Source organism: Tupaia chinensis, unplaced genomic scaffold (assembly GCF_000334495.1).
Source record: "Tupaia chinensis unplaced genomic scaffold, TupChi_1.0 Scaffold000076_1, whole genome shotgun sequence".
Lineage (NCBI taxonomy): Eukaryota > Metazoa > Chordata > Mammalia > Scandentia > Tupaiidae > Tupaia > Tupaia belangeri.
The window spans coordinates 1,382,416-1,410,147 of record NW_006159536.1 but is presented as its reverse complement, the minus strand read 5'-3'; the positions used below and the strand labels follow the sequence as shown (position 1 = coordinate 1,410,147).

Here is a 27,732-nt window from a genome sequence, read left to right as displayed (position 1 = left end):
TAAAGGGAACAAGAGTACAAAGAGAATGCATTGTTTATTTGGAACCTGTAATGTACTGGTTTTCTGAAAAAGGTAAGCAGAGCCCACACCGCTAAATATGACGTGCTTCTGTTCTAAGTGATGTTACAATTTGGACAAGAATATCTTCGAGTTGTATCATAACATGAGGTGAGATCACTCCTGCTCCACTCTGTTCTGATCTGCTTCACACACCAAAGTAAACGCTACCACTACAGGTGCTCCTTCACTTACCGTGGAGTTACAGCCTAAAAACCCTTTGGTCAAAAATATTGCAGGTTGAAAATGAATTTAATATCCTCGTAAATCCTTTTTTTTTGGAGAGGATTTTGCTATAGGGCATGCACGCTCGCCAGAAAGACAGAGAGAGACAGAAAACGAGAAATCACCCCCCAGGGGGATGGCCACATCACAATCCCTTCTCCCTTCATTCTCCTCTCTGGATCTTGGGCACGCATGCACATGAACCCAGTGTGAGTTTAAACCTCTGGGTCCACGACTCAAACTGCAGTCGATTACAAGGGAGTCCAGTGACATAGCTATTACGCTAACTGCTGGTCCTATATCCCGATAAATCTATTGTAAGGCTGAAAAATTGTAAACTGAGGACTGTCTATACCTGTATATTTAGCATACTAGAAGGAAATCACACAAGGATTTTACATAGGGGCTGTTCATGGAAATCTAATGGAAAAATATATATATTGGTGGATTTAACCATATCTAAAGTAAGGACTTCCATTTATTTATAGGCCTATCAGCAAAATATTAGGAAAATATCTTTGCAGAGCAATGTGGAATCCATATCTAGGAACTTTTCAGAGAAGCAAGGAACATATAGAAAATTCAGAAAGAAAAAAGATGGCAAAGGGCATGACCAGGTGGTTGATAGATGGGGAAATTAATCAGCTGCTATGTGTTCAAAAGCTATAATATTCTCATTGTAATCAGAGAAATGCAGTTTAGGGAGCTTTTTTCTTTTTCATTTTTCTTTTCTTTTTTTTTTTTTTAACAGAATTAGATACTATTTTATACCCACCAGATTGGCAAAAATTAAGAAGTGCTGGCAAGAACGTGGAAACATTTTATCCTTACTTCTAGTGAATTCTAAATTGATGTAAACATTTTGTATAGCAATCTGAGAAGTATTTAGTGAAATAAAGTATGAATGTAGGCGTCACAACATAGAAGTTCCCCTCTTTAGAGAATCTCTTGCTCAAATCCACAAGGAAAATGGTCACAGAGATTACCGTAGCCTTATTTACGGTACCATAAAGTTGGAAGCAATCTAAGGATTTACTAGAGAATCCAGATAACCTCTAGATATCCATTAGAGAAATGAATAAGTAAAATATGCTACCCGCTAGAGTCTGAAATGACATGTGCGTGAAATGAATAATTTGCTGGACTCAGAAGCAATGAACTAGATTTATACAGAGAAAGATGTATAGATCTCAAAAGCACTATGTTAGATCATACTATCCACGTGACTTTAAATCATACATAAATGGCACTGTACATTCTTCTAAATAGGAGCTAATAAATGAAATAAACACCTGGAATGTGGGTTAGAGGAGCTATAACACATACTTGAGAAGGTGCTGATAGAAGCGCTAGGAGGTGATAAGAGATGGAGACCAAGGGAGAAACAGAACAAACAGAATAGGGCCCTGCGAGAATGATGGTATTCCATAAAATGACGAAATCTTGTACATCTAAGTTCATAGATACACAGCAATGGGAACTCTCTAACAATTCTTTTTTAAGAACGTTTGATCCGAAACTATGTTTTCAAGCTCTTGAAGCAATCCAGCAGCAGACAGCACACTAAAACTGAAGAAAACAATGCCGTTTATAGATTTTTTGACTAATCATTCATTTAAATGCAGCAGTGGGGTGGTGCTGATCAGAGGGATATTATATTGGTTTTGAAAGAGGTTTGCTGCAAATGAGCAATCACAATGGCAGTTGTGTAAGTTAAATTGCTCTCCCTTTGTTCGCGTGCAGTGACCATCATTTGAGGACTAAACTCTCATTTCTGACCAAATAGCTGATCGCCAGGAAGTAAGAAGCAGAAATCATTCCTACATAAACCAGGCAGCTCCAAATCTCTCTCCACCTTCTTTTTAAACAAATAGAGACATCAAGAAGGGCATGAACCCTGTGCAAGAAGGTTCAGATGGAGCATTCAAGGTGGCACCTCAAATAATTTTAATGAGTCATCTTCCTACTCATTATAGGGAACATTAATGTAATGGAATTGCATTTCCCTCTGTATTTGGAGCCTGTAAGTGTGCTGTTTATTAATAAAGATAAATGGGACTCATACTCACACTGTAAAATAGTGCTGTGATAAGGTTTTTCTCTTCCAAGCTGATCTCCAGCAGGGACAAGAGTACCTAAAATTCTAATATAGTGTGATGAGACCCTTTGACATCTGGCTTTCCTCTATTCTGGGCTGCTTAATGTGCCAGTGCCAGCTCTTTGCTACTAGATGTATATTTAGCATATTGGAAGGAAAATCAAAACAAGGATTTTACATAGGAGCTAATCTGATAATTACATGGGTACCCAAAAGCTAGACAGTAAGGGATAGTGAAACAATATAATTAAATAAGTTGAATGAGGCAAGAATGCTAGAGAGGAGTTTGCCTCTGAGACACAGGCTGCATGCATTTTTATCAAAGAAGGAAATCTCAAGAAAACACTGATGCAGAAACACATTCACAGAAGATTGATGGGAGTTAATAGTCCCAACCTCCCCCTTGACCTAGTGTTCAATTTTCAGAGGGAACTCAAATTGCCGTTTTAACTGAAAACAGAACGGAAAGGAAAATCAGGGAGGAGTTAACTTTTGGCAACTTTCCAGGTCAGTTCTTCTAGTTCCTGAGGCTTGGGAATGGAGATTAGTCATGAGAAATTCCCTAAGAATTCCTTACGTTTTTTGCTCTTGATATAGTATTTCTATTTGCCAAGTCTTCCAGGACATTTCTGAAGCCAACCAAATGATCTTCCAAGGAGTGGGCCGTCATTACCTCTAGGTCCCAGATGGTGAGGTTGAGGGGTTAAGTGAGTAGCCCCAGGTTGCACGCTTCATTTCCCAGCATCAGGTGCCAACATGGGATTATCTCTTCAAGCTTCTGACTCTTTGTACAGCAAATAAACCTTTCCAGGGTAAAACACATTGTGTGGCATCTGCTGTTTATACAGTTTGAGAAACTCTCCTGAGCAGTAGAGACCTCTTAGCTTGTAGCACCTAGCCTTAAAGGCACCCAGCACTTGGTGGTCTATGACTCCTCTTTATAACATGTGTGCTTCTTGTGCTTCTTCAGCAACAAGTTCACAAGGCTCATGTGAGGAACTGACACAGAGTGGACACCAAACCTTCCAGGACCCTAGCAAGATTGTGTCATGTCATGAACAAACACATTGGTTCTTTTTGTTTTAATTTATTTTATACATTTAATCACATACATCGCTTAGCTTATGAAGTGAATGTGCCAGTATGAATACATTTCTCACCAGTTCAGTTGGGGATACTATGCATACTATCAACAGATAATAACCCATTTCTTTGTCCCATAAATGTCTTTCTTCTGTATTTTTCTCCTTACTGTCTTTCCTCAGATTCTCCTTCTTCTCTCATCCTCTTCCCACACTGTATTTGGTACCTATAACCATTTTCTATGTTTCTATATCCTTTAGTCTTTCAGTCTCAGTCTTAGAGTGTGGACTGTCAGTATATACTTAATTTTTTAAGACTTACTTTATTTTATTTATTATTATTATTTTTAATTTGACCAGAGAGAGACACAGAGAGAGAAAAGGAAAATGAGAAAGAAAGCCACCAGTCCAGAACTCGAACCACAGTCGGCCATGGGGGAGTCCGGTGCCTTAACCACCATGCCACCTGCTGGCCCCACACATTGGTTCTTAAAAGGTACCCTGTGTCGGAACCAGAAGTTAGCGTAATAGCTATGTCGCTGGACTCCCATGTAGTCGACCGCGGTTCGTGTCCCGGACCCGGTGGCTTAAAACTCACACCAGGCACTTGTGCGTGCATACCCAAGATCCCGAGAGGAGAATGGAGGAGGAGGGATTACGACATGGCCATCCCCCCTGGGGGGTGATTTCTCACTTTCTCTCTCTGTCTCTCTCTGTCTGTCTGGTGAGCACACGAAAAAAAAAAAACAAAGGTACCCTGTGTCATTTAAGGAGCCCCAGGGCTTACTGTCCTGAGGAGAAAGCAAGATGCCTTCAGGAAGAGAACAGACTTTGGAATGAGACTTGGTTTTGTTCTTGTACTCCACCACTTACTAGTTGAGTGACCTTCAGCCTCACTTGGTTGTCTGTAAAAGAGAAGGAGGAGCTCTAAATAAATGTTTTTGTACATTATGAATAGAACTGTGGCTCCTGCACCCAAACTCCTAACCCTCAGTATCTCACAATGTGACCTTATTTGGAAATAGGATCTTTGTAGATGTAGTCATATTAATATGAGGTCATTATTGATAATGACCTAATCCAATATGACTGGCGTTCTTACAAAAAAGGGACATTTAGATACAGATAAGCACAGAAGGAAGACGATGTGTAGAGACAGGGAGAATGCCACGTGAAGACGGAGGATCGAAGTAATGAATCTTCAAGCCAAGGAAGGCCAAAGATGGCTGACAATCCACCAGCAGCTAGGAAGAAGCATGGAAATACCCTTTCCCTGGGGGTTTCAGAGAGAGTGCATAAGAGAGAGCATGGCCCTGCCATCGTCTTGATTTCAGACTTCTAGCTTCCAGGTCTGTAAGACAATATGCTTCTGATGTAAATCATCCAGTTTGTGGTACCCTGCTACAACAGCCTTAGGAAATTAATGGATTATAAATATTAAAAGAAAGTATTTATGTAAACATACAGTAGGCTCTCAACCAATCCATGTCTCCATGTCAAAGAAAAGGATTTGTCTATTGATATGCAAACAAAGGTTGCTCACTTTCTCTTTTGAATTCCCTTATGATCTCTGACCACATGACAGATGGATCAGGTCTACTAGAGCAAGCTCAAATTCTACAGATCAGGGCCAGATATTATCTGTTTTCCTGGGGGATTTCTGGGTTAGGAAGAACTGAGGACTGAGCCAGAATTCCTAGGTTTGGACTAGAACAGAGGGAACGCCTGACTGGGACATAAACTACCATGCATGTGGAGAAGCTGAGATGCTTTTCTCCAAGCAACACTGAGATTATAGTGTCAGGTCCAGCCCCGATTCTAACTCCCTGAATCCGTCCTACCCCCATATCTGTGGCTACTTAGTACTCACCTAGACGATCAGCCCTGACCATGGTCTCAGACCCTGTAATCAATAGAGGAATACCTTCTTTGAGAGACCACTTGATGGCAGTGGTTGAGAATGAATTCTGGAGCTATTCTGTAGGTGTTTGATCCCAACTCCACTTTTGTTGTGTGTCCTTGGGCAAGTTATTCTCTAAGTCTCAGTTTTTTTTCCTCCTTTGAAAAATGGGCATGATGATAATCATACCCAGCTCATAGACTTGATATGAGAATTTATTAAGTTAACCTAACCAAGGCATATGGTTCAGTGTCAGGTAGACACTGTTGTTATCATTAAGATCTAGAAACACCTGTTCTCCAGTACTGGTACTGGCTTCCTAAGCTAAAGCCTGAGGCCCTTGTCTTGATGACTTGCCTACTGTTTAGTTTCTCTAGAACTAGGACCTGGATCAGACTCTCTCTTTCCTCTTTCCTCATTGTCAGTGGAGGAAGCCTAACATCTGTGGCCCTGGTGTCCCCCCAGAAACATCCCTGCCAAGATGTTCAAATGCTTTGAATCCATTCCTGGGCTCTACCCTGTTATGGTGTCATTGGATAACCCTCTGTGTTAACATCACCAGTGATGGCAAATGGCTGAGCTGTTGCCTGCTGTCTGTCAGCCAGAATGAACTTGCTTCACATCTTAGCAGCTGGACTGTCCTGAAAACTCTGCCCTGATATCTCCAAGCAGGCTGTGATGCCTCCTGTTTGGTGTAGCTTCTGCAGTTAAAGGAGCCATTCTCTATCTATGGGACTAGATGTTCTCACACCCTAGCAAAATGGAGTTCGTTCATTTTGACCACAAACTTGCCAAACCATAAGAATATGCAGGGACTAAATGTACTAGATAAGGTCTGTTTATTAATGGCAAACTTGGGACCAGCAGATGGTGTAGTGGTTATGTTGCTGGATTCACACGTAGTCAACCACAGTTTGAGTCCGAAACCCGGTGGCTTAAAACTCACTCCAGGCATGTATAAATGTGTGTCCAAGATCCCAAGAGGAGAGTGGAGGAAAAGGAATTGCAGCATGGCCATCCCCAAAGGGGGTGAGTTCTCCCTTTCTGCCTCTCCAGCAAGCTCAAACACCTATAAATAATGACAAACTTAACCATTTACAAGTGTTGCATTTGATTATACTAAATCAAAGTATTAAGTATAATAGGGGCTAGATGGTGGCTCAGCAGTAACACAACTCTGGGCTCACATGGGAAGATCCTGGGTTCACATCCTAGTACCTTCCCGCTGTGCATGCCAGACACATGTACATGTGCACAGGTTCCAAGCCATCTGAGACTGAGGTGGATCACTCTGGCATGAAAACCCAATTGAAATCTCTTTCTTTTGAAAGAAACAAGTGAATTAACTTTAAAAAAAAAAAAAGTCTCAACAGAATAGAATTTCAACGTTTTGAAGACTTTATAAAAATCTTGTTTTTGTTTTATTGGAGAGGTTTTTGCTATAGGGCACGTGCACTCAGCAGAAAGAGAGAGACAGTGAGATAGAAAGCAAGAAGTTACCCCCCAGGGGGGATGGTCACGCCGCAATCCCTTCTCCTCTATTCTCCTCTCAGGATCTTTGGCACGCACGCACACACGCCCGGCGTGAGTTTAAGCCACCGGGTCTGGGACTCGAACCATAGTCGACTCTACATGGGAGTTCAGCAACATAGCCATTACGCTAACTGCTGGTCCCTAAAAATCTGTTTTCACAATAGTCATTCTGTCAATTGCTCCAACAGATGCAAAAAAATCAACAAAATACAAATCTTCAAAAAATTAATCCTTTTCTGCTCTTTATTTCTTTTTCTCCATGATAACTCTGCCCATCAGGTAATAGTTAAGTTATCCTAAAAAGATAACTGCGATAGAAGAACATGCAAGAACTGATGTTTGTTAAACTAATCCTTGTCAAGTACTAATTATGTTTCCAACTCTACTAAGTGCTTCTCACACATAAGTTGCCTCCTAAGAGGCAATTTATAAATTAGATATAAATCCTCCCTTCTTTTATAGAGAAGGAAACTGAGTCACAAAAGAGGTTAAATAACTGGACGAAGATTCAAAATCTACTGTATTCGAGATGTGAACCAAAATCAAAGTCAAGACCCTACACAATAAAAAATAAAACTCTGGGACCGGCAAGTGGTATGATGGCTAAGGTGCTAGATTCACACATGGCCAATTGCTATTCCAGCCCCGGACCTGCTAGCTTGAAGATCATGCTAGGTGTGTGTGCATGCATGCCCAAAACCCCAAGAGGAAAATGGAGGAGAAGAGATTATGACATGGCCATCCTCCCTGGTTTGTAATTTCTCACTTCTCTTTGTCTCTCTCTAGCAAGCACATGTGCCCTTTGGCAAAAACCTAATAAAAATAAAACAAAATATAACTCTGCTACATTCTTCCTTTTCCCATTGATTTTGGTCCCTACAGCATGACAGTGCACAACTAAGCATGCTCTTTCCAAACATATCCAGTGACATTTGCATGTGAGCCACAGCCAGCAAACACTAGCATCATTGTCCCAGCAAAATGCAAAGTCACTATGGCCCTCGGCAGCAAAGCAGCAGAGGCAGCAAGTTCCTGTAAACTTCATTCACTGACCTGGGAAAGGCTGGCATGGGGAGAAACACTAGCGCTGTGTCTCCCTGCCAGCAGCCAGTGTGGGCCACGGACAGAGGTGGGGTGTGCCTGAGACCTGCCTTCAGTAACGGTTCACTTCTGTTTGAGATCTGGCCTGAAAGGTGATCTTTGGGGATTTTGAATATGTTGGTGAAAATCAGAGTGGTGGAGGGAACTTTGTGAAAATGTTTAGAAATGTCGACAGGGAATTTGTGGCAAAATCTTCCCCCAAATCAAAGAAAATGACTTTAGGATGTCGAATCTCAACCCTGTTCCTGTTTCCTCCCATAAATCTATCCCTACAAAATCCTCAGGGAATTGGAATGGTTGCTTTCTCCCTGGCAATAACGGGAATTCTAACTACAGGCCAATTAGAGTACACCCAGAACTGCCAGTAAAACGTTTCACTGACTTGATTTTATGGGTTTCATAAAACAAGTGGAAGAAATCAGCGACAGTCCACCATCCTTGCCAAGATGTGGAGTCTGTTTATGAAGGCGATTGCAGGAGACTGACCCTGCGGCTCCAGATCTCTGGTCCTTCTGATCTGCTGCTTTGTCCGGTGTGCAGGGCCCTGTGGCCTCAGGAACATCAGCTCCGGGCACAGACCTGAGGTGCCACCACTACTTCCCTGAGCATTTGGTCTGTGTCTTTAGAGGAGTCCCTTAGTTTCTTTGAGTCTCTCTCTTATTTAACTATTTCAGGTGATACTCCACTTATATCTATCTCAGGTACAATTCTAATTAATATCTCAGAGGGTGAAATGCAAGGGATTGTCTTCACTCATTTTTTTTTTCTCATCCTACATTACACTTTTGGCTTGGTGTTTGAAGTCTAAGCATAATTTATCCATGCTCTTATTGACTCCCTATTGCAAATGGTTTTTGTGTGTGTGTGTGAGTGTGTGCACGTGCGCACGTGTGTGTGTGTGTGTGTGTACGTGTGTGTATTTGTGAACGCACGTGCCCAGCATGTCTGTCTCCTTTTCATTCTTCCTTTGTTCTTTCCCAAGGCTTCCATGAGAGTAGCAAATAGAATGTCCTTGTCCCGCCCCCTCCCCCTCTCCAGGATAAGGGATGGACCACTTACCACCACCCTTTCTTCCCCTAATCCCCCTCCCCCTTCCTCAGCAGTGCAGTCAATGAAAAGAAAGCCAAGGAAGAGTGATTCGATTATTTGCCTGACCTTTGTCAGTGCCGGAAAGTGTGTAGATCCACGTGCTTTCCTCCAATCCCCCTTTGGGGCTTTTTGGAACACATCCCCACAGGAGCCCTCCTGTGGCTCAGCTGAATCAGCCTCAGTGGGCTGGATGTGGTTCAAAGCTGAAAGACCCTTCCCCCAACCCCGCAAGCCTGCCTTTATCTCACATCGTGTTCCTTACAAACAACAATTACTGACAGTAATTAGCTGTCCAGAATAACAAGGACGCATTTTGCTCAGCTTTACTGCAAAGGCACATGAGCAAACCTTACTGTGCTTCAGCGTGATAAAGCCCGTCGGAAGATCCCCTTTTCGAATTCTGGAAAACATGACCTTTGCCACTTCTTTATAACCTGTAGAACCAATTTCTCTCCGTATTAGATTGGATTTTCCTTTGGGGGTAAGTTACTTGTGAGAGAGAAAACTTGTGTTTAAGAAAATTGTCACTTAGTCCATAATTACTGAGAATCCTGTTAAGAACATGTTAACGTACATCAATTCTTTCATCCGTGTTTCTTGGATTGTAAGGTTTCAGGTGGCCTTGACATTGTCAACATTAAAGCCAAAGCAACAATAAAATATGACACTAGAGAGGGGAAAGGGTGAGAAGACTCTATTTAAACCACTGAGGGGTTGCAAAGCTGACTTTCCAAAATAGCAGTATCAAAAAAAAATCTGAAAAACAAATTCACCACCAAACAGTTTCTACTGCTCCATTTATTTCAACTAGTGTGGTATTAATAGAATGCCTAACAGCAGGGAGTAGGAAAATAAATGTATTCTCACTCACAAGGGAATGACTAAATGACTCACAAATGCAAAAATAAATAAATGGCTCCCTATGAAAATCCGAAACTATATTACCCCAACTGAAACAACTAAGCTTTTTAACTGTAACCTAACATGTTAAATTCAATCAGTTTTATTTGAGGCCATAGATAGATCGAGCGATCAATCTCTATTATCTTGGGCTTTTTTTCATCTTCACAGTGCTATTTTTCTTCCTACGAGACATTTCAGTTCATTTCCTTGAGCCTTCTTCAGTTTAATGGCTGATTTTCAGACCAAAAAAAAAAATCCCCCTTCCTCTAGTGGGAACAGGAAAAATAGAGCAATGAAAAGAAATTTCAGAAGGACATAATCTTCATTCTATGTAGTAAAGAGAAGGAGGACACAGTGTGAGAAAAAGATAACAGGTAGATAAATAAGGTGTATTGCAGCTTGTTTAAAATGCTATGTTAAATGTTAACAGGTGCTGCCTCCTGACACTATAAAAAGATCAACTTTTTGTCTCCTTTGTAATTTGTGAACAGGTAGGCCCTGAGGACCTAAATGAGGTCATGCCAATTAACTCACCGATTCCTGCAATCAGAGTGATAATGACATCCTTAGCAACCACCCTATCGCTATGGCACCAGCCCACTGCTATAAAAACCCTTTTCAGCTACACCGGTTGTAGGTTGGGTGGCCAAAGCTATAATCCTGAAATCCACAGTCTGAAAATTTACACTCACCTCTGCCTATCTTATCCGAGGATGTGACATCTTTTCTTTCTTAAAAGAGGAATAGTGAGAAAACATAATTTTCACTGACTCCAAAGGCTGAAGATTGGGCTTTTCCCAAACACCATATAAATCATTTGGCTCTTCAGAATCAATCCTTTTAAGGGAAGTGAATGAACATTATCTTCCAATTTTATCCAGCCTGATGACATCGTGCATTCTTACTCCTCCCATAAAAATGACATGTTGCAAAGCTACCTTTATCAGTAGATTTTAGTGGTTACTTCACAGGACGCGAATTGATATTCCAAAGACAGTCAAACAAAACCATCAGCCACATCTATGCGTTTTTCTTCAGAGCACTTTAAGAATGTTTAGTTCCCGGGACCAGCAGATGGCATAATGGTTATGTCGCTTGACTCCCACATGGTCGACCACAGTTCAAGTCCCAGACCCGTGGCTTTAAACTCATGCAGGGCGCATGTTGCCCAAAATCCTGAGAGGAGAATGGAGGAGAAGGGATTGCGGCATGGCCATCCCCCCTGGAGGGGTGATTTCTCGTTTTCTGTCTCTGTGTCTCTCTCTGTCTCTCTGGCAACCACATACGCCCTATAGCAAAATATGTCTCTAGAAAAAAATTTTTTTAGTGCCCTGGAGATAAATTTAACATATGTAACAAGCAGAAGAAGAACAATCAAGACTAAATATCGAGAAATATCTTGGGCAAATATACCTTCACAGACTTCTCTGGCATTTCACTTTAACCCTCTCCTATCTGCCCCTCATTATACTACTGGATACTTGGGGAAATTCATAAAAATATAAAAATCTTGAGTGTGTCTGTATCTTCAATGAAGTTAAAATTTACCATGTTGTACACTGTAAAGATGTACAATGGTTCGATGCAAGTTAAAAATTAAAATTTTTAAAAAATTTATTTGAAAACAAAGAGATCTGAAGGACAATAATCTATTGAGAAGGTGAGTCTTTATGATATAGCCCTTCATGATCAGAGACTTCCTAAAAAGACCTCTGGCAGTAAAGCTAAATAAATAACAAAAGAAGAGAAGAGAAGAGAAGAGAAGAGAAGAGAAGAGAAGAGAAGAGAAGAGAAGAGAAGAGAAGAGAAGAGAGAAGAGAGAAGAAAGAAGAAGAGGTAGAGAGGAAGGCACAAAAGAAGGAAGTAGAAACCAGTCTGAGGAGGCACCAGAGATTAAAGAACAAATAAACACGTCAGGAGGATGAAGAGAAGGCAGTTGACATATACCTCAGGGCCTTTGTCTTTATTGATCCACTGGATAGAATGCTCTTTACCTCAGTTTTCACATGGCTCATTCATGTTATATGTAAAATATTTTACTTCACATTTTCTCACTGTTCATATTCTTCCTTCTTCCCCAACTAGGAATTCTGTCCATCCTAACATGATGCTAGGACAAGGTAGGTCCTCAACAAATGAGTTGACTGAATGAATAAATGCCTGAATGCCTGAATAGGAAGAGTGAGCTGCAGGAGATGGAAGCCACACGTTGGAGGGGAGTGCCTAGACAGAGCACGGGCAGCAGGACCTGAAGTGAGAGTTATGTTCTCAGACAGATTCCCTGAGAGCCCATGGCAGTGTCTGCAGGCCTACAACTTCAGAAATGATTTGCAGAACTGATGTTATTTGGAATGTCAGCAGTTACCATATATTTCTCATTGGAGGATATCAATTCTCTGTTTTCCTAATTGATTCCAGTAACATAGATACCCTGAGTGCTGTATACAGCTCACTGATTGCTGGGCAAACATTATTGAAGTGTCAATATTTGCTCTTTTTCCTAGAGCATCATTGTCGAAAAGACTGCAATTCATTTGGGGACATGTCTCTTATATTTAATGCACAGGGAGTGCCGATACAAACTAAATCTTCATTTTATTATTCTTTACCCTTGTTCTGGTCACAAGGATGACTTCACTTACCAGCCACCATGGCTGTCCTTAAGCAATTCCCGAAAAGTTCCAAAGGGACACTGGAACCAGAGCCTGCTAAAAAGTGCTATGTATTTCCACCTCTCCTGATAAACCTGACAATGAGAACCTTAAGTAGCTTGGGCCAGTGATGGTCCAGCTTCTTAGTCCTTCTCCCTTGGACTGCATTAGATATGGAGAGTAACGTTCCTGTCTGATCACTTGGTCTCAGCCTCTCGTGTTAATTTGAACCACGCTTTGACCAAAAGTTCCATTGTCACCTGGCTGCCTTGTTGCAAGGCTGAATGCACGTAGAATATTTCGCAACTTTCTCTTCCATCATGGCAGACAAACATGCAATCTCTTTTTCCATTTGTTTTGCCTTAGAAGGAATTTTGCCTAGACAGAGTTGGTGACGTTGGGGCTAGGTTCCCACTTACTCACATTGAGGTGATTTTTCCTACATTTATTTTCAGGTGCAAATATAGCCGAACTCCAGTACTTTCTGACTTCAGAGAAAATTCCTGTAGCTTGCTTCCCTTGGAGTAGGTGCCTGCTATGTCATGAAACCAGTGAGTGCCGATCTGGCCCTGAACAGTCCGATTTTTCAGAGTTCCTTTTCTCCCACTCTTACTGGTTGAGAATTTCAGGCTTGGAGGCAGACCAGACCGAACCCCTGTTGGATTTGGGGCTTAGAAAATATTCTGTAACCAGAATGTTTGCTCCCAATGATCCCAGATTGTGTGCTCTTCAATTGCTTGATATCTAAGGTGAAGATATTAATAATGATTTCATTCCTTCCAGCCATGTTAGTGGCCATTGAGGTGCTTCTGAAAATTAAAATAACCAGTGACAATCCTGAGATAGGCACTGATGCGATATGCCAGGCAGTAATTTTTCTGATTAGTCACTGCCAGGCCACCTAGACTTTCGGTTTACTTCTAATTGTGTTTCAGATAATGCTATTCCCAGTTAGGCAGATGATCATTGTAATTTCTGGTAATGAAATGGCTAGGGAGTCCATTCTGTGCTGGGAAGACAGCCAGAACACAGCACTTTATAAGAAACAAGTGTTATGGCCTAGGACAGAGAGATGAAGCCAAGGTGTTAGTTGAACATTTGCAGCATGTATCAGATTGAGTCTTTATCTAGTGCCCTCTCTCATACCTTAGATTGATACATTTTCAAAGGGACATCTTTCAGCTTGAAAGCAACTCTGCAGAAAGCAAAGACACGCACAATTTTTCTCTCCCCTTTGCACCCTGTAATGCGCCAGAGAATCATTGTTGGCCTTCCATGATGGCAAAGTCATTTTCTCTCACCATGGTCAATAGCGGTTTGATCAATAACTTACACAACCGGCATCGATAAATAATAATGGAGCTTTTTTGGTGAGTTATTAAAACGATTGTGGATAAGAGCTCTCTAGATGAAAAAAAGGCGCAGCCAGCTTCCCAAAAGACACGAGATCATCAGCATCCCCCCTTCCTCATGTTTCATAGCATCTTATACCTCTGGTGCTTTAAGAATGAAATAACCATCTGGCCTCAAACTTCTAGATCTTTAGATATTCCAGCAAAAAGCTGAAAATTGAATCTGAATGACTTCGTTTCACTATATCACACAGTTGTTTTGTTTTGTTTTGTTTTTTGAGAGATTTTTGCTATCAGGAGCATGCACTAGCTAGAGAGCTGCAGTTAGACAGAGGGACAGAAAGAGAGATATTATCCCCACGGAGGATGGCCCCACCGCAATTCCTTCTCCTCCATTCCCCTATCAGGATTTTGGGCATGTATGTACATACACCAGGCATGAGTTTTAAGTCTCCAAGTCTGGGACTCAAACCGCTGTCAGCCATGTGGGAGTCTAGCACCTTAGCCACTACGCCACCTGCTGGTCCCTCACATAGCTCTTTAATCAACTGTATAGTTTGATGCATTCATCCCACACAGTCGCGATCAATCTCTGTGGAGTCTTAGACACAGCGGATTCTGTAAACTGTGTCCCAGACTTCTTTACCAACAGACCTCTGACCATTCAGTCAATGGGATGCACAAAGGGGCGGGAGGGGAGAACCCAGGGTGGCTCTCTCTGCTTCAGGTGACAGTTGACACTAGTGGTTACATCTCCTCTGTGGTTCAAGCTGCCCTCCCAAAGCCCTTCTTTCTGAGCTCCCAGCTCTCCAGGTAATCTGTGGCTTCTGGCCTCTATAACACCAATTTTCCCATGTGTTTTTTTCAGAACTAAGGGTAACAGTAGTTTCCTACTATTTTCATTTTTGTTTTTTAAATTTGCTGAGGGTGGGGCCAGCAGATGGCATAGCAGTTTTGTCACTGGAATCCCACATAGCCAACCATAATTTGAATCCCAGACCCAGTGGCTTGAAAATTATGCCAGGTGCGTGTGCATGCATGCCTGAGATTGCAGGAGGAGAATGGAGGAGAAGGGATTGCAGTGTGGCCATCTTCCCTGGGGGTAGTCATTTCTCACTTTCTTTCTCACTGTGTCTCTCTCTCTCTCTCTCTCTCTCTCTCTCTAGCGAGCACACATGGCTTAAGACAAAAATCTCTCAATAATTAAAAAAAAATACGTGCTGAGGGCATATATGCTCCCTGGAGAGAGACAGAGAAAGAGAGAAAGCACTCCCTCCCCAAAGGAGATGACCAAGCTACAATCCCGACTCCACCATTGTGTCTGCTTTTGGGATTTGGGGCATGCAGGCACATGCATCTGTCATGTTTCTCAGGCTTACAGGTCTGGGACCCAAGCCATGTGGTCTACAGTATGGGATGCAATCACCTTAACCACTAGCTGGTCCCCCTGCTGTTGTTAATTTCTGCATTGCTTCTCATCTCTTCATCATTTGCATAAATAATTATCATATTAAACTCCTTTTGTTTAAATACTTAGCAAGGTCTCTGTTTTCCTCACTTGACCCTATCACAGGCCATTCTATTTGTTTCTGAAGACCTTCTTCCTCTGACACAAATACAGATTAAACCTTTATTTGAATTTCAAGTCATCTCATCAATAATTAAAATTAATAATAGGAAAACAACAATAAAGCATCTCTCACAATTCATCCGTAGCTGTAGAATCCTTATATCCAGCACGTACTGTGCTAAGCGTGTCTTACATTAATGTGCCTAATTCTCTCCAAACATTCAGAGTGAGGTATCATTATCAACTCCATCTTACAGATGGGGAAACTAAGGTTGAGGGGGTTTAAGTAACTTGACCACAGTCATAAAGATAGCAAGTGTCAAAATATTCTTTTGAACGTACGTTTCTTTCAAGCCCCTAGCTTTTAACCCTCCAGTCTAGTGGCTTTGAAAGTTCTGATGGCAACCAACAGAATGGTCACTGCAAAGGCACAGCAACCCACAGGGTGATCACTGAGGAGCCCAAGGCTCATGTCTCTGAATAACACTGCCCCCTCCCCACCTGCCTTAACCTTTCAGAGTTACTCCCTCTGTTTAGAGGCATTAAAATGGATTTTTCTACGTTCAGGACTCAGGGGAAAGAACAAATGTTGGAAGCCTAGAGGACTATTAATCTCCCTCAGGTGCTTGTGAGGGATGAGAAAACCGCTTTCTACTCAGAGAGGGCAGCTTGCGCTGACAGACACCTGCTGGGCTCTGGGTTCTCTGAGCTCCCTGCAGGCCTGGGCTGCTGAGTGGCAGCCACCGAAGCAGGTGCTTGGGCTCTGATCTTTTCTTACCTAAGGGCTAAAGATAAGCTGCAGAGAAAAATTAATAAGAGTGAAGGAAGAAACAGTTGAAAGAGGAGGAGGGGACATTTCTGCAAACAAAGGCTGATTGTCTAGACACAAGCTATATCCTTCTGCTAGCTTTTATTTTTCCCTTTCTCTTTCCAATTTTTTCAAAGCCTTGTTTTCAGACCGATTTGCCTAAGCATTCCTTTCTTAGCCTTTCTCCTGCCATGTCTAAATATGGAGGAGTTGGGAATAAAAACCAAATTAGCCAAACATTTTACCTTGGGGATCGAGTGATAAAAATAACAGCCCAATTTCAGCTCTCTGAATCATTTCAATGGTATTGGAAGCAAGCCGAGGAGCTTGACAGGCGGGGAAACTGGAAAGAGAGGGGTTAAGACTCTCGCCCTGTATTAGAACTTGATTTATGGCATGGATCAAGTTCATGTTTCTCTCAGGGACTGGTTTTGAGCAAAAGCAATGACAACCTGCCAAGTATAAAGTCCAAAATGGTCATGTACTATATTAACATGCTACCTGGGTCTCCAGGAAATAGGTGTAAGAGAAAACCTGCAAGCCCACAGCTTGCTTTAAAGTGTACAAGACATCTCTTTGGCCCAAGGGTGTGTCCAGAAATAATAACGGTCAACTTTAGATGAGCGAGGGGCAGCTTACCCAGGTTGCGGTTAACAAAAATCTTTTGACTTTCCTGTTTTCTTCCAGTAGCCTTCAACACCCCTTCCAAAGAAGTGGGCAACGGGAAAGCAAACGGGCTAATTAGCATGGCTCACTTCTAAAGCCTGATACTGTTTGTTCAACTGCCCTTTTGTATTTTGAGTACACCAACAAGTTGGTTTTGAATATCAAAAAAATCAGGAGATACAGTGACTCTGTGGATTAAGGGCCAGTTTCCATCTCTGTGTCTAACAGATACCGTGCTTTTCATCTGATTATGTGAAGGGGGAAAAAAGAAAGATATTCTGTGTACCTTCTTGCCCACACTAGTGAGTGGTCCTGCCCGTTAGTGCCCTAAGCAGCCGCAGGCACACACACGTTTTTACACTCAGAGCCAGCAAATGCTGCAATGATTTTAACACTGAGATCGCCAGAGCTACTGCAAGTGGAGTTTTTATAAAAAGGAGGCATTTTTTAGGTACATATAATGATAGTGTGTAATGAAAAAAAGCAAAACATATCCCAAGGTTGATCCTAAAATAGGTAAATTCCTGCTATTTTAATTATTATTAAAAAAGAATAAGAAAAATACCAGATGGAGTCAAGGGAGAACATGTTAAGTGTGGTCTGAAAGACAAAGGAAAGGAGCATAAGTGATGTTTTAACACTGAGATGTTCACCTCGGCAGCAATTATCGCTGGCATATTCTGCCCTGATAAGGGGAGACATGGGTTGATAGAAAAGGGCTCTTTTCATTTCTCCTTCGTAGAGTTTGTGAATAACTGGCTTCCCAGGTGACAATTACTCTGCTTCCTCCAAACACAATTCTCTATCTCCTTCGACCTCTTGTAGCACAAGCACTTAAGAAATAAAAACCCTGCTGGGTCCTCGTGCTCTTCTTTCTCTAAATTGCAAGTCTGGCCTTGATGGTCTGGAGTCTGGAGGATGGAAATAGGAAGAGAAAAGCTGTATTTAAGAGAAAATCTCCTTTTCAGAGTTGGGCGACCCTCCAACATTACCTGGAATTGAAACAGTCCCTTGACACCTGCTCCATGAGCTTGTCAATCAAAGACCCAGACAAAGGACCATGGGCTACCTTCAGCCACTTTGGGCCTGTCAGCATTCAAATATCCCCAAGGCAAGAAGGAGTTACTGATCTCCAAGAAAGTTCTGGAACGCTGAATCCAGGGTCGCCATGGAAGCACTCTCTGAAGGGTGCCAGCATCTTGTTTCACTTAAAAATCTCTCCCTGAAGGTGCCAGAAATTCCATCAGGATTGATATATAGCACTGGGATAAAGCAATGGGCTATATTTGTACTTTGGAAAATCCTCAGGAGAATTGATTTTTAGAAAGACTAGGCTAAATATTAGGCTTTCCCCCAAAGAATTCTTTTCCTTCTTCTTCTCCACCTCCTCCTCCTTGTTCTTCTTTTGTTTTAAATTTTACCAGAGGATACATGCATTTGCCAGAGAGAGACAGAGAGAAGGAGAGAAAAGGGAAAAGTGAGAAAGTATCCCCATGGAGGATGGTCAGGCCACAATCGCTTCTTATCTATTTCCTCCTCTTGTCAGGTTTTGAGCACCCACACATGTGTGGCCAGTGTATTTTCAAGTTGCTGAGTCTAGGACTTGAACCATAAAGTTGGTCATGTGGGATCCAGTTTCTTTAGCCACCATGCTACCAGCCGGCCCTCTTTTTCCTATTTTAAGATTCCAATGTCACAGGGACAGAAGGTAGTGTAATGGTTAAGGTCCTAGACACTCGTGTTCGAGGCCTGGACTCGGTGGCTTGAAACTCAAGCTGGGCGCATGTGCATGTGTGGTCAAATTCCTGAGAGGAGAATGGAGGAGAAGGGATTGTGGCTTGACCATGCTTCCTGGTGGGTGATTTATCACTTTTTGTCTCTCTGTCTCTCTGGCAAGCACACACATCCTATAGCAAAAATCTCTCAAAAAAAATGATTCCAATATCACAGGGGAAGTTGTCATGATCAGTGACAAACACGCTAGTATCTATTAGTTTATCCAAATTACATTTATATAAGCATATTCTTATGAGATCACATACAAAGATCACTTTTTGAAGGTACAGGGATGAATGTAAAGGTTGAGATATATATGTGTGTGTGTGTACATGTGTATGTATGTGTGTGTATATATGTATGATATATATGTGTATATATGATATATATGTGTATATATATGATATATTATATATGTGTGTATATATGTATATATATGATATATTATATATGTGTGTATATATGTATATATATGATATTTTATATATATATATATATATATATATATGATAGTGCATTCATTCCAAGTGAATTATTGGGTTGTAGGAAAAGTCATGATGTATATTTCTATGCAAAACTGTGTCATAACTTTTCCAACAACTCAATATATATATATGTGAATTTCTATAATAATTCAGAACGAGGTTCAATCATGGAAAGCCTCCAGGAGGTAGGAAGGGAAGAAAAACATGAGTGGAAAATGTAATCATCCAACTTTTTATAATGCTAACCATTTGAAGATTTCTTTGAGGGGAAACCATCACCTGAGCTATCCATAATTTTTTTGAAAAATTAATCTGGAATGCACTGGCACTCATGCTACCAGGATCTCTTTCCTGTTTTCTCATAGGCTGCCCAGACCTCAGCCCTGGCCTCTTCCCATTTCTTTCACAAAGAGCAGCAGAGGGCTCTAAAGCTCACATTGGACCCTAATGTGATTTCTCACCGGCTTTAGGAAAGAATCCAAACCCACTTACACAGTTCATAAGGTCCGACTCCAGGTCTCCCCTTCTCCAACACTGATTTCGGCCATGCTCTTTCTTCCTAGCTTAGAACAGTAACTAACTCTTCCCACCCACATCTCTCTCCCTCCTACCACAAATCCTCATTAGATCCTATTCATTCTTGGGTACTGTCAAGGAATTGAGGGTCCAGTGTGAATAGCAACTCAACGGGTTACTAGTGAAATGACAAGTAGGCAGAGGCAGAAACTAGAATTCTCTTTGTTTTCTCTCCAAAATATAGTGCCTTGAAAAGTTGAAACCTATATCAATAGCTAAAGAAAGTTGCAGAGAAAACAGAAATCTATTCTTATCTTGAGTCCTGAGGGTATGTGTAAGTGGAGAGGGCTTTGCTGGCCTGTAAGAAAAGGAATAAGAAACGTGAAAACAACTGGAAGAGAAGGTATGAAGGGCACGGGTGAGATACACATCTGTGTCAACAGAGGGACTCTTTTCTTCTCTTTTTGTAGAGAGAGAGATTTTTGCTATAGAGATTTTTGTCTCGCTGGAGAGACAGAGAGACAAAAAGCAAGAAATCACTCCCTAGGGGGATGGCCATGCCACAATCCCTTCTCCTTCATTCTCTCAGGATTTGGGGCATGAGTTCATGCACTCCTGGCATGAGTTTTTTGTTTGTTTGTTTTAGTTTTTGGAGAGGTTTTTGCTACAGGGTGCAAGCGCTCGCCAGAAAAACAGAGAGAGACAGAGAGACAGAAAGCGAGAAATAACCTACCAGGGGGAAGGCCACACCACAATCCCTTCTCCTTCATTCTCCTCTTAAGATCCTGGGCACACACACACAGGTGGTTGGCATGAGTTTAAGCCACCAGGTCTAGGACTCGAACCGCAGTTGACTATGTGGGAGTCCAGTGATATAGCCTTTATGCCAACTGCTGGTCCACCTGGTGTGAACTTTAAGCCACAGGGTCTGGGAGTCAAATCGTGGTCCACTAAATGGGAGTCCAGTGACATAACCACTACTCCATCTGCTGGTCCCCAGAGGGACTCTTTTCACAGGAGACATCAGTGAAAGAGGACATAGCTGCTGTGACTCTGAGAGGGGTACAGGACGTGGGATGGGAAAGGTGTCAGGCCTGGAGCCCGTGGCAGAGATTCAGCCCCGTGATTCACCCTCTGGCTGCGTACTTGTAAGACCTCCCATCATCTTCTGGTTCTTATTTCATCTCAGAATTCCTGGTCACGTTAATGTAGTCTTGCTTTTTCAGCTTTATGTATTTCTGGTCACCAAACTTTAAGATGGTGTCCACTGTCATTGGCTTGGGACCTGAATAGTGCCTGCATGCTCTAAAACGAGGTGATAATTATGTGAGGGCCAATATGCTGCTGACAGAGTAGAAAAGAAGCATATTTTGCACTAGTAGCACAATGAATATGAAGCCTGTTCTGGAAAATGGACAACTTCTCTTGAATTGTAAGTTCCCAAGGGCCTAGACTCTAGGATAGAAAACAAAATCTAATTTCTCGTTTCTACCATAGAGCCCAAAACATACAAGAGCTCAGCTATTAGTGGATCTTCCTAATAGGAGTATGAACAATTCTTTTTCCTGGGGGAGGGGATAAATTATTAACTCAGAAATGTATTTTTTCCACATTATAACCAAGAGGTAATCAGTCATTATAGCTGAAACCCAGGACTTTCAGGGCAGGGATACTTGAGACCAGTGGGGAGGGAGGAGGCAGAACCTCCAGGCCTGGGCTTCCTATTAATAAAGAGGCCCATATTTATAATTTAGTCATCATCAAATGAGGGTATCTTAAGTCTCAGAGACACCCTGACAGGAGTAAAAAATCTATTCATCACACACCCTTAAACTTTTGTTCCATTTTTAGATGATACTTTCTATGGTTCCCTAAGAATTCCTGTTTTTTCAAAAATCTTACAATGTTTTTATGAGACTAAATTGCATTTCAGCCTTCAATTACATATTACGAGGCTAAATGTAAACACAAGTATGGTATTCAAAATGTGCTCATCTATTTAAATGATTTTTAAGCCCCACTTTCACTTTTCTACTTTTTTAAGCACATGAGAAAATAGGCTACCTGGCCCTTTTTTGACCATGAGCATTTCAGGATAGAGATAAGCTAGTTGTATGATGCATAATCAGAGGAACTTCTTTAAAAAACAATGCCCTGCCCACCATGAGATTCTGGTTCAGAAGGTTTGGGGTGCTCCTGAAGCATGAGCCTATTTGGAAATGCCTTAAGGTTATTCGGATTCACAGTTCTGTTTAAATGCCACCAATGTGGGCCAGTTATTTCCCCTGGCCACCCCTCTGTGTTCCTCTGGGAGCTCATAGCCTGTATGGCATCTTTTACAAGTTTAGGCCCTGACTTGGAGGGCCTGGGGCAGGTGCATTTGTACTGTCAATATCAGCAAGTGAGCCCTGGGTTTCTTGCTCTCCTTTGTAAATCAGAGCCCTGATGCAGGGTTATGATGTGACACCTCCTAAAAGTCACATACATCTGGCTTCAGGAACAATGAAAACAAAACAGAAAGAAGGATGAAAGAAAGGAAGGAAGAAAGGAAGGGAGGGAAGGAAGGAGGGAGGGAGGGAGGGAGGGAGAGAAAGAAGAAAAGAATGAGAAAGAAAGAAGGAAAGAGAAGAAAGAAAGGAAGGAAGGAAAAGAAACAATGGAGAAAGAAAAAGAAGGAAGGAAGGAAGAATAAAAGATAGAAGAAAGGAAAAGGAAGGAAGGAAGGAAGGAAGGAAGGAAGGAAGGAAGGAAGACAAAGAGGGATTGGTTGGTGGCTTAGCGGTAAAACAAAACTCTGTAAGGCTGAGCCACACGGGAAGGTTCTAGGTTCTTATGCAGAGACCCCCCTGAGTACAGGAGCATATGAGTGCCTGTAATCAGGACTAGCAGAAACTGGGAGTGACTCGCCATATCAAGATCCTGCTGGGAGTTCTCTCTTTCTCACTATCTCTCTCATGAAGAAAATTAAAAATAACAAAAAGAGCTCTTGTCACTCCTTTCTTTCTCCCTCTCTCTCCTTCTCTCCCTCTTCCTCCCTTTTTCCCTCTCCTTCCCTTTCTCCCTCTCTCTCCCTTTCTCCCTCCTCTCTTTCCCTTCCTTCCTCATGAAATCTGGTGCAGGAGGCACATGTCCCGAAGCTTGAATTGCTGATTAACTGGGAAGTTCATTCTGTGGATCTGTGGAGAGGTCTTTTCTTCCTGCTTCCTGTGCCACAGGGCATAGAAACATAATTCATGGGTTCACGCTTTCCCCTAGCAGGGTAGCTCCTGAGTACAACTCTCAGGATCATGGAACTGTGCATCGTGCCCTCAGGCACTGCTCCTGAGGAGCTGCTGGTCCTACTCCTCCCCTCCAGGACCCAGAAGACACTGGTCAGCTGTGCCTCTGGTGCTCTAGGAAAAGACTGAGCATTTGGTGATCTGCCATAGACTCCCGAGGGACACCACAGGGCACAGATGCTGCCTATAAAGGGATTGACCATGTGTCATCTTTGTGCTTCCAGAGGGTCACGGCACATTAGCATTGGTTTTGGTGACTCTCAGAGGGACAGAGCTTCTTATTTCCAGATTTCATTCACATTCTGGACTTAATGTCTGCACATCTGACACTAAATCATAGCCTGTCTCATGAAATCGATGCTCTTGTCTTCCATTGTTCTTTAACTTTATATATGAGGGTCTCTCATCTCCCTCTGGATTGAGGCTCTTCAGGCAGAATTATAAGTTGCCCATCTTTGTGTCCCCAAAGCTTAGTGCATAGTGTGAGTTCAGCCATTTCAGATCAAAGGAGCAAAAGAGCTCAGGAAAGTAATCCAAAACTAATTTCTAGTTACTGGTACCATTAATTCTAAAACACAGAGTCAGGAGATGGTGTGGTAGTTAAGGCACTGGACTCCCACATGGTCTACCGCGATTGGAGTCCCAGACCTGGCAGCTTGAAAATCACACTGGGCACATGTACATGCATGTCCAAAATCCTGGGAGGAGAATGGAAGAGAAGGAACTGCAATGTGGCCAACCCTCCTGGGGTGGTGATTTCTCACTTTCCCTCTCACTATCTCTCTCTAGCAGGCCCATGCGCCCTATGACAAAACAAATGAAACTTAAAAAAACACTAAGACATATAGAAAGGTTCGTGATCTTTAGGCCTTGATCTGAACTGGCAGAAAGATAAAGAGTAATAAAATAGATCACTGACTACACCCTGGTTATTACAGTCATCTCTCTGCAAATAAACAGATCTGAGATGTGTTCATTACCAGAAAATCATTTATGGGCTGACCCCATGACCTGATGATTAAGACAGTCAGATCCCACTTGGCTGACCTCACAGTTCAAAATCTAGCCCCAGTAGCTTGAAAAACGTGCCAGCATGTGTGTATGCATGTCCCAAATCCTGACAGGATAGACAAATGGAGGAAATGAGATTGCGGTATGACCATCCTTTGGGGGGGATGTTTTCTCCCTCTTTCTGCCTCTCTCCCTCTTGTGAGTACATTAACCCTCTGGCAAAGTTTTGGGAATTTTTTAGGGTTTTTTTTTGGAGAGGTTTTTGCTATAGGGCACGTGCGCTCGCCAGACAGACAGAGACAAGAGATACAAAGCGAGAAATCACCCTCCAGGGGGGATGGCCACGCCACAATCCCCTCTCCTCTATTCTCCTCTCGGGATCTTGGACACTCACGCACACACACCCAACGTGAGTTTAAGCCGCCGGGTCTGGGACTCGAACCGCAGTCGGCTACATGGGAGTTCAGCAACATAGCCCCTACACTAACTGCTGATCCCAAGCAAACTTTTTAAAAAGAAAACAAAATCAATCATCTCTGAACATCAACATTTCATATTCTGGAAGTTTCTTGAATATTGGAAATGCCAAGATGAAAGACAAGAATGATAGTGGATGGCAAATTAAGTTGTGGCTTTGAAGTTTTCTTATTTGAGGTCTACATAAAGCTTAAGTAGAAAATATATCATTTTGTGGATGGCAGGTGGTGTGGTGATTAAGACCACTGGACTCCCACATGGCTGATCATGGTTTGAGTCCTGGAACTGGTAGCTTGCTTTCTCACTTTCCCTCTCTCTCTTGTTCAGCTCCTCTCTGATAAAATTAAAATAAATAAATAAATAAAGTTAAATGCAATAATTCTTAAAAAAAAAAAAAGAAAGAAAGAAAGAAAGAAAATATATCATTACTCAGGAACTGAAGAACTATGTACCCTGAAACAGAACTAATAAGAGTATAAATCAGTATTTCTTGAGGTGGTAGGCAGGGTTAACATATTTTTCATTCCATTGATTTTTTAAAATTATTTTTTAAACTGACAAATAAAAATTATATATATTATATATTATGTGTTTTTATATATTATATGTTATACTATGTGTGTGCATATATATATATATATATATATATGTATATAAATTTTGTTACAAGACATGTACACTTACCAAAGAGACAGAGAAAGGGAAAGTGAGGAAGCATCTCCTGTGGGGATGACCACACCACAGCCCTCCTCCTCCAAATTTCTATCAGGATTTTGGGCAAGCACACACATATGGCTGATATGTATAATTTCAAGCTACCAGGTCTAGGATTCAAACATTGTGGTGGGATCCAGCTGCCTTACCACCACGCTACTAGGTGGACTCAAAATTGTATCTATTTACCCTGTTCAACATATCGTTTTTAAATATGTATGCATTGTGCAGTGACTAACTCATACTAATTAATGTGTCTAATTCATCATTTCTACTTGTAGGAGTTCAGCCCAAAGAAGTAATCTGACAAGTGTGCAAAGATATATATTAAAGAAGTTGATGAAAATACTGGAAACAACATTAATGCCTACTAATAAGGCTTTATATGTTATGATGTGACTACACATGCAATATTATATAGCTGTCAAAAAGATAAGGTAGGTTTTTAATACTGTATTTTATCACTTAAAGATTTTTAAGAATTACTTTAGCATACCTGAAATTTGTATGTCTTATAGTCAAAGGAGTCTGACAATTATAATTGGCAGCACTTTTTCTCCTAATGGGCAGATAACCTTACAAATACAGGTGTCTAATTCAAAAAAGCATGGCATATTGATGTAGAAAAATGTCCCCCATGCTGTATATTAGAAAGAGATCCTAAAGAACAATTCATAGATACAATCCCATTGATGTTAATGTATAATTTCTGAAAGCGTACATCAAATTCTTGATGAGATGATGATCATCTCTGGGTAAGATTATAAGAGCTTTAACTTTCTGTGATTTTTTTTTTTTTTAGAAAATAATTTACGACAGTCACGTATTATCAGGAAAAATAAATATTTTTTCAAATAACTCAGTTGCAATGTCTTTTTGCTTTCCAGTCACTGCGAAGTTATTACTGAGAGTGAGAAGAATTTCAGGACCAACTACTCATAAAGGAGTCAGGTGACAAAATGTTGCATTTCTCTCTGGAGCCACAGTCAGCAACATGGTCCCCACCATAAGTCTGTGGTTCTTGGCTGTCCGTCCTGCAACCCAGACAGCGTGTGCGACGTAAACTTCACGACTGAACTATGTGCGAGAACTAGGTCCTAGTAGTTCAAGGTTAGCCTAACAGGATTGGTGCCACGCCATCTTCTGAGGAGGATGAGGAGGGATTATCTGGGACCCTGCCTGGTGTGGGGGAGGTGAAGGGGAAAGAGATAAAGTGACTGAGGGGAGAAGCTAGCTGTTCTGATAATGGCAGAATAGGAAATGAAAGAAAAAAGTAAGGCATCACAAAGTGAAGGTTTCATTTTTTTTTCCCCCCAGCTAACAACTGTATGCATTTGGTAAACGTGTGGCCCTTAGGGTAATGTGACCTCCACCAAGACTGCAGGACTGAGCATCAAATGCTTAAAAAAGATAGTTCAGTACATGACAGTGACCACTTCAAAATATTAGGGCTTTCTCTCTTTTAAATCATTTAATTTTTATTACATTATTTAAACAATTGTAATTAGATCACTAGAGTCATATAAATTTATTTAATGTGTGATTTTTAAATTCCTAAGCATTGCGTTAAGTATAATGTTACTATCAATTAAATTAGCATTCTTACCCCTTTGGCTCTCGGTAACTTGTGTGTCTTCCACTGCTATTGTCTAGAATTTGAGTAGCATCTCATCAGTTAAGGCTCACTGTGGCTGTTCCGTCCCATTAATAATTTCTGAATTAAATGAGATGACAGCTGTGCCTCCTTGTCCTCACTACCTTGTCACCATCTTTCTTCCCAAAGTGATTTTTTTGCCGATCTTCCTCATTTGGGTTCGTTCTTTATTTTTTTCCCCCACAGACAAGCTTAGCTCCTGGTGTCTTTCACAAATGGATCTGGAATTCTTCTCTGATCCTCACCCCACCCACCCCAATCTGTTCCCTCTCAGTCCTCTTGATTTTAGTTCCGTATTCACTTCTCTCCTTTAAAAGCTTTTCTTACTTCTTGCCATCTCTGGCCTACAGTCCTCTCAATCGTCTGGGATGTTTTCTGCTGAGCATTCATTTTTCTCAAAAAATGATTCAATTACCGTTCCCTTCCCTTTTGTTGTTTCTCTCTGTACTTCACCATGTGTTGTAAATATCCAGTCTTAGGAAGACAGACCTTACACAAAGAGGTAAAATTAGTGCCAGCTTCATCACAGATGCCTCTTGTGATCTCACAACTGTCAGCCTCATAGAAGCAAGCCCACTGCAGCCGCCCCTTTATTTAGGCAGGTCCAAATAGTTTCTCCCTAGAGAGTTTTCCTAATGAGAAATGAAGAATGTTAACTTTGGAACAAGTTGTCTACTTGATACCAAGATATCACTCCCAGGAGAATGTGTTTCTGGGGTAGTTCATCTTCCGTGGTCGCCTTTTACTTGAGTCAGTGTTGTCGTTGTTGTCATTTTTCCTCTTGTT

At 41.6% G+C, this 27,732-nt stretch overlaps 1 long non-coding RNA gene across 1 annotated transcript in view; it reads right to left on the bottom strand.

Annotated features, from left to right (window-relative positions):
* The window catches only part of LOC106733928 (uncharacterized), a 67,335-nt gene extending 39,895 nt beyond the window's left edge, over window positions 1–27,440 (bottom strand). Inside the window, exon 1 of the long non-coding RNA XR_001369762.2 lies at window positions 26,899–27,440. This is a non-coding gene — a long non-coding RNA (uncharacterized LOC106733928). The remainder of the gene's footprint in view (window positions 1–26,898) is intronic.
* Window positions 27,441–27,732: the final 292 nt, after the last annotated feature.